This window comes from Pinus tabuliformis, chromosome 5_2, assembly GCF_031772625.1.
Source record: "Pinus tabuliformis cultivar Carrire ecotype Pingquan chromosome 5_2, CPIR1, whole genome shotgun sequence".
Classification (NCBI taxonomy): domain Eukaryota; kingdom Viridiplantae; phylum Streptophyta; class Pinopsida; order Pinales; family Pinaceae; genus Pinus; species Pinus tabuliformis.
The window spans coordinates 209,002,482-209,009,335 of NC_142306.1; positions in this window are offsets into that span (position 1 = coordinate 209,002,482).

The following is a 6,854-nucleotide window of genomic DNA, read 5'->3' on the forward strand; positions in this document are numbered from 1 at the left end:
AGGTGTACTTCGAAAGTACCATACTTGCCCTCAAGATGATCATGCATCTGACAAAGTTTGCATGTGGTCCTAATCTTTTTCCATTACTTGGTCTCTTGGTCCTTCTACTCGACTCCTTGGGAGTGATCTCAACATGTCACCTTTTCCTATAGTCATTTAGCGATGGATCAACACAGTTTCAACGGGAAGTGATTGTTGTCAGGATGATGCCATGGGAGGCCCATTGGCGCAGTTTTTGAGTATAAGAAAGACAGGGAAACTTGGGCAACACTTCGTATTTTTTAGGCACATGAAACTATAGAGGGATGTGGGTCTTGGAAGGATACCTCTGCATAATTTCTGAGTGTGGTGCATCCCAGGTAGCTGACTGTTCTACGCATTTCTAGAGAGTAGTGTTGGCTAGGGTCTCTGCCCACTGTGGGATTTCAGCAGGAAAGGGAGGAAGCTTGATGGCTACAAAAGCAAAGCGCACAGTTCTAGGAGACTAGATGAGGCTAAGCTTCTTGGGGAATTGGCTAAGTGTGAGATTAGTGAAACATATGTAAACATTGATAAGACTTGACTGTGATCACACTCCAACACTTAGTGATACAACACAAACCATCCAAAATGTGTAAACATACTTTTCTTGATGCTACAACCTTCGTAACAAGAGTGCATGAAGTGAGTGTGAAACATGTCTATGTGATGATGAAAAATCATGCATGCATGCTTTCCCTTGAAGAAAAACACCATTCCCTTTCCATGACAAACAACAACCCATATGCCCAAAGATGACACATGCTGCATAAAGATGAGAACAAGAGCAACTTGTAAGATTAAGGAGGGGAAGCTTGAGATCATGACCCTACCAACAAGTGACCAAGGAAGACCAATCACAGGATCCAAGGTAGGCTCCAAAATTTTCATGCAAGCCAAAGTTTTAGAGGGTGGTTGTAGTCGCTTAAAAACAACAGAAAATTAATAGGCTAAAATCTAGAAATTCGAGAACTAGTGAACTAGTAAATCTGTCAAATGCCTAACCTAATCAAGTGCAAATAAAATGGGTTTTTTTTATTAACTAGAAAATATTTTTGATCTAATGCAAGTGGAATCAACTCAATTGAGGCTCGTTAGCATGTTCTAAAAAATATCATACATTTACTACTATTTTCCACAAGGGACTTCCAAAAATTTAGATTTGGGAATAAGAAAACTAATCCAAGTAGCTCAATGATTACTACGACCTTCAAAAGATGTTCCAAGGATGAAATGATTCTTTTTATCGTACAAAATAACTTACTTCAACCATTTAACCCAATCTTACAACAAGAAATAATCAATACCAAATGAAAAATAGAAAAAAAAAGAACAAAAGATGCATGTGAATAAGAAGTGAAAGGAAGAAAAGTAAATGATACAAAATGGCTCTACATCTCTTGGGATCTAAAATACCAAGGAAAATCAGAGTCCTATGAAGGAGACAAAGATTTAGAAGCTAAACATGGTACCAGTCTTCATTATTTCCATCAAGACAATTACATCCCTGCAAGAATACTAATAAAAATACGAGTTCCCTCCATAAAAAGACTAATAAAAATCAACCCTAGAGGAAAATTCGACTTGGTACTTATACAAAATGATTAGGAAGAATTCCCCATGAAAGGAGGAATATTTCTCCTCCAAAATCCCTCAAATAGTGGATTTGGTTCCCAACACTAGGAATTTGCATTAGATGATAGGGAACACATTCCTAGATTTTTTCAATCATTGGAACCCTAGAATTTGTACAATAATTTTAGAATATCTTGTTGATTTATTATCAAATATTGATCCTGATGTAGTAGGGAGCAAGTTCCTAAATTATCTCCTTCTTCGAGTTTCCATAATTTTCCCAATATTTTCACAATATTCTACAAAAATAAATAATATTAGGCCCATCACTAGTGCCACCCTTGCAGAGGACGTGATGCACCTTAACTCTAGTGTATGCTTTGGGGATGTGATAGTTGGTATCAAAGCATACGTTTGTGAAGAAAAAAGTGAAACTCTCCACTAAATGGAAGTTGGAATCAAAGAAATTTGTTGGAACAAAATTGTACCAAGCACACATTGTTCTTTACATGACAGGTGTTTTGAGGACAACTCAAATCAATGGAGGCCTAAAGGAATGGTACAGAAGATGAGGGTAGTGGTGCTCCTTTATTTGATTTGATTCATATGGTACTAGATAAAGTTGAGAGCGATGGAAGAAGAATGGATCAATTGGAGTTGCAAGTTGGAGAACTTGTGTCATTATTCTATGAGTAGATAGAGATGATTGTTATATTGAAGAAAGAAGTAGGATAGGGTTCACATAGTGCTTCAGTAAAGGTGAAGGAAAAAGAACAAGAGATGTACAAAAGTGATATGGAATTCTTGTTTGGATGTGGAGCATTGCCTTGGATAACTAGGTACATGCATAGAGGAGGACAAGGTGAGAGTTTTTGCTACATATTTGATAGGGAATATGAAGCTATGGTGGAGCAATAGGGGCAAAATAAATTGGTTTTAATCACATCCAGGATGACATCACTACTTGGATATATATGAAGTAATCCTTGTTATACATGTATTTTGGACTAACAGATCATCAGTGGAATGTCAGAACTAAGTCGAGAGGTTTGAGGTAGACTGGTAGCATATAGATGTATATATGTGAGTATTCGGGACTTATGTTGGATATCAAGGATATTTAATGGAGACAAATTGTTCAAATTCATGGCATATTTGCAGCCATGGACACAGAAAAAAGTGAGAAGGAAAAATGTTCAAACATTTGCAGAAGCTATTGCTGAAGAAAATAAGCTCTTTGATTTTTGTGCAAATGGAACATCGTAAGGGAAATATATTTGTGGTGATAAAGGAAAAAATATGGTAGATAAAGGAAAAGGGGAGTCTTTGAAGGAAGATGGAATGAGGCAGAGTAGTCTTGGGAAATAGAAGTCTCTTTCATGTTGGTTATGTGGACAATATTTTATGGTGAATAATTCTTTGTGGAAGTAGAATATATCTATGTTGTAGCAAGCAAAGAAGTCGAGTCTGTGGGAGTGATGTAGATTTTGGGTGTAGCTTCATCAAAGGAGGCTACTCTAAAACATGAATGAAGTAGGAAATAGGTAAACTATGTGAGTATATATGTAGGTGGGAGGTAACATATTTCTTTGGTTGGAAGTGGTGCTTCTCATAACTTCTCAAAGGAGGATGCAGCGAGAAATAACGGTATGAAGATTATTCCAATCCATATATATTTCAAGGTAATGAACTCTAAGGATAGGAGATTCACTAGGATGATAAAATATGTTCTAGTGAATATTAGACGTTGAAGTGGGAAGCTTGAATTCACCATCTTTAGTTAGATGATTATGATATTTTATTGGGTTAGAACTTTCTCATTGGAGATATATTTGTGCATATATGACATTTAAAGTGATTTTTCATTCTTTCAGGAGCGAAGCTTATGATTTTATCGATTGTACATGACATTTTATATGGAAATGCGAGGATGATAATCATTAATGTGTAAGAGAGACAACATGTTGATGAGATTATGAGGAAGCTGAATCACGTTGATTCTATTCTTCTACGATAGAAAAAGGTGACTACAAATTTGGTAGGGAGGGTTATGAGTCTTGCTAGGAGACCTAAGATGGCTAATACTAAGACTTTTTTATTTGAGAATATTAAATTTTTTGACATATATGATGATGGAAGTGACATGATTAAGGATCACTTTAATGATGGATCCTAAAGGATATCATCTCTAGTTTGAGATGAAGTTCATGATGATGAGCCTTCGTGTAGTAGAATAAGAGGTTTTCCTAAGGATCCAAAGTTAGAAATATTGATTTAGGAGAGTGAGTGTATCATGGTTCCTATCCCCCTTTGATGAGATACATTGTAGAAAAGTATGGATGGTTCATTCCAAGAGTAAGAGGATTGTTTCTAGGATCAATTGGACCATGTTTGAGAGAGAATGGTACATATTCTAGACATTAATTCAATGTGTGGAAAAGTAGTCCCTAAGGCTACCCCACATCATATTCTTTGTTAGTATCTTGGAGATGGGCTCATTGTTAGCTACTCAAGGTGACGAGTCAGATGAGATGTGGAGTTCCTAGCATGGGTACTTCTTGATGAGATGCAATATGTGTGTGTGGAGATGTTAGGATGACATGGAGAGATGTGATTATGTTTACATGATGTTAAAATGATGTGATTTTTTTTGGAGTTGGCACTATGATCATATTAACTCCATGATTAGCTGAAGACACGAGGTTCTCTAACACATGACATTTTTACAGAAGCATTTGAATATTCACACAAATATATTTGTGTTAAAGATGAGAATTATTCGTACATGATTGATGTACTTGGGAGGTTGTTTGATGGCATGATTTGATGAAAATACGTAAAAGAAAATCTTGATTTAATTTTTTCCTTGAATTAAATTAGGAATAAACTGCAATTCCACATCATAAGACAACTTTTGCAAGTTAACTAAGTTAATTTTCTTAGTTGGCTCAGTTAATTTGAGTTGAGGGTCCAAATTGAGTCATGTATAATGCCTCCTACTTTATAGGAGCCCTATTGGAGCTTATTTTGAGTTGTAATTAATTAATGCAGTTTAATTGAGTTAAAGTCAATTAAACTAGTTCCAATTGATGGAGGAACTAGTAGGAGGTTAGACAGGGGGGTGTTTCTTCATTTGTCCAACCAGCTAATTGATGATTCACTTATAGATAAGTCATGCATGTCAGATCTGAGAGTTACCCAATTGAGATTGGAGTTCAATGATAGCGTACTATCAGTTGTATAATCATCCAAATTGTACAGCCAATGCATGCAGTAAGAGGAAAGCCTATGAGGATTGCGCAATTCCAATTGAGGAATTTCCCTAATTAATAGGGGCCTAATTCTCAAGGAAACAATGCAAGGAAAAAGGGACTTGGGAAAGAAAAAAATGGTTTAGGTATTGGCCTAGGCTTGTCTAGGATGCTATGAGAGAAATAGAGATAGTGCAGTGGTTTCTCAAGCTTGAGAAAAGCATTGCAATATTCTTATATTTTTTTACTATTTCAATATACAAATAGAAGAGGTTTTTAATTATGGCTATCCCGAGGAAATCAATGTGTAATGTGTTGATTGAATTATCTCTCCTGTATGCTTCATGATTTCTTGATCGATTAATTGTTTTCGTTTTTTAGTAGAGTAGATTCAGGTCTTTTGTTTTACAAAATTACATAAGAAGTTTGAATCTACAAGGAATTTCTACATGGTATAAGAGAAGAAATCACACTAGAAGAGGAGAATACGAGTTTGTCTTTGTAGGTGAAATCAAATTTGCAAGATCATTCTTCCGAGCCAATAGGATGTCTTTGTACATATTGAGACTTGAATATGACTTTGAGAGTTGCTTGAACTATATTGCTTGGAAGGACGGAAAGGAGGCAGTGTTGGAAGACAACCGGATGAGGGAATTCATAGACAAAGATATTCCTAAACCTACAACAACATATGCTCAAGATCTAGCAAAGTGGAAGAAATGTGTTTGAAACTTGAGAATGATAATACTAGAAGGAGTTCGAGATCATATTGTCTCGGACCTCCACAGGAAGGATACACCATATGTAATGTGGCAAGCCTGGTCAACTTGTATCAGTACAACAATGACCATAGGAAGCTGGCATTGAAGGACAAGCTTCGAAATATCAAGATGGAGAAGCGTGACATAATACCACAATACTTGAGTAGATTCACCCAATGCGGGGATGAGTTTGGGAGCATTGGTATTGTAGTTGTTGAAGATGATCCGATCAGCTTAGTACTTCTACCTTCCCAAGAGCTGGAACAACTGCCAAGATTTGGTAAATGAGATGGAGCATCTACCAAAGTGGGATAGTTTGAGGTCCATCTTGGTGCAAGAAGAGATAAGGTAGAGCACTGGATATGGAACCTCATTCAAGCATGATGATGAGCAGAATTGTGCCTTAGTTGGAAATATGAAGAAAGGGAAAGGCAAAAAATTCCAATACAAAGGTGATTCCAATTAGGGCGGCAAGAAGAATGACTTGTCAAAGATTAAATTTTTTCACTATCATGAGTTGGGACACTATGTAACAAAGTGTCTACACAAGAAGGCAGACAAGAAGCCCTGAGGGGGAGCAACAAGTGAACCTTTTGCATCAAAATTAGAGTTGGATTTCACCCTCATTGCATGCATGGTGACATCAGTGATGGGTAGTGTGTGGTATATGGAGAGTGGAGCCACTCATGCAGAGACATGTAGATATGGAAGGAAGCACACCATAGAAGCTAAAATATTGATGCATGATGCTAGAGAGAATGTGGGAGCACCCATATCATAATGTAGGTAGAGGACGTCACCAAATTGGTACACTAGTTACATTTCTCTAATGAGCGAGAGTGTAGAGATTGAGCCATCCTCATTCAAGGAAGAAATGAAACAAATAGTATGGGTTGATGCCATGGTAGAGGGGTATGACTCCATTATCAGAAACAGTGTTTGGGAAGTGGTCCCAAGACTAGTAGATACATCATTGGTGAGTTTTAGATGGCTTTACAAGGTAAGGAAAGTAGTGGATGGGAGTGTTGAGAAACACAAGGCTATATTTATAGCTAAAGGGTTCTCACAAGTGGAGGGAATTGATTACGAGGAGAGCTTTTCTCCAGTAGTAAGGTACTCTTAAATCAAATCTATTCTAGCACTTTCAGTGCAGATGGGATGAAAGATACATTAGATGGATACGAAGACAACATTCCTCAATGGAGAAATTGAGCAAGAGGTGTAAATTGAGGAACCTGACGGATTTGAG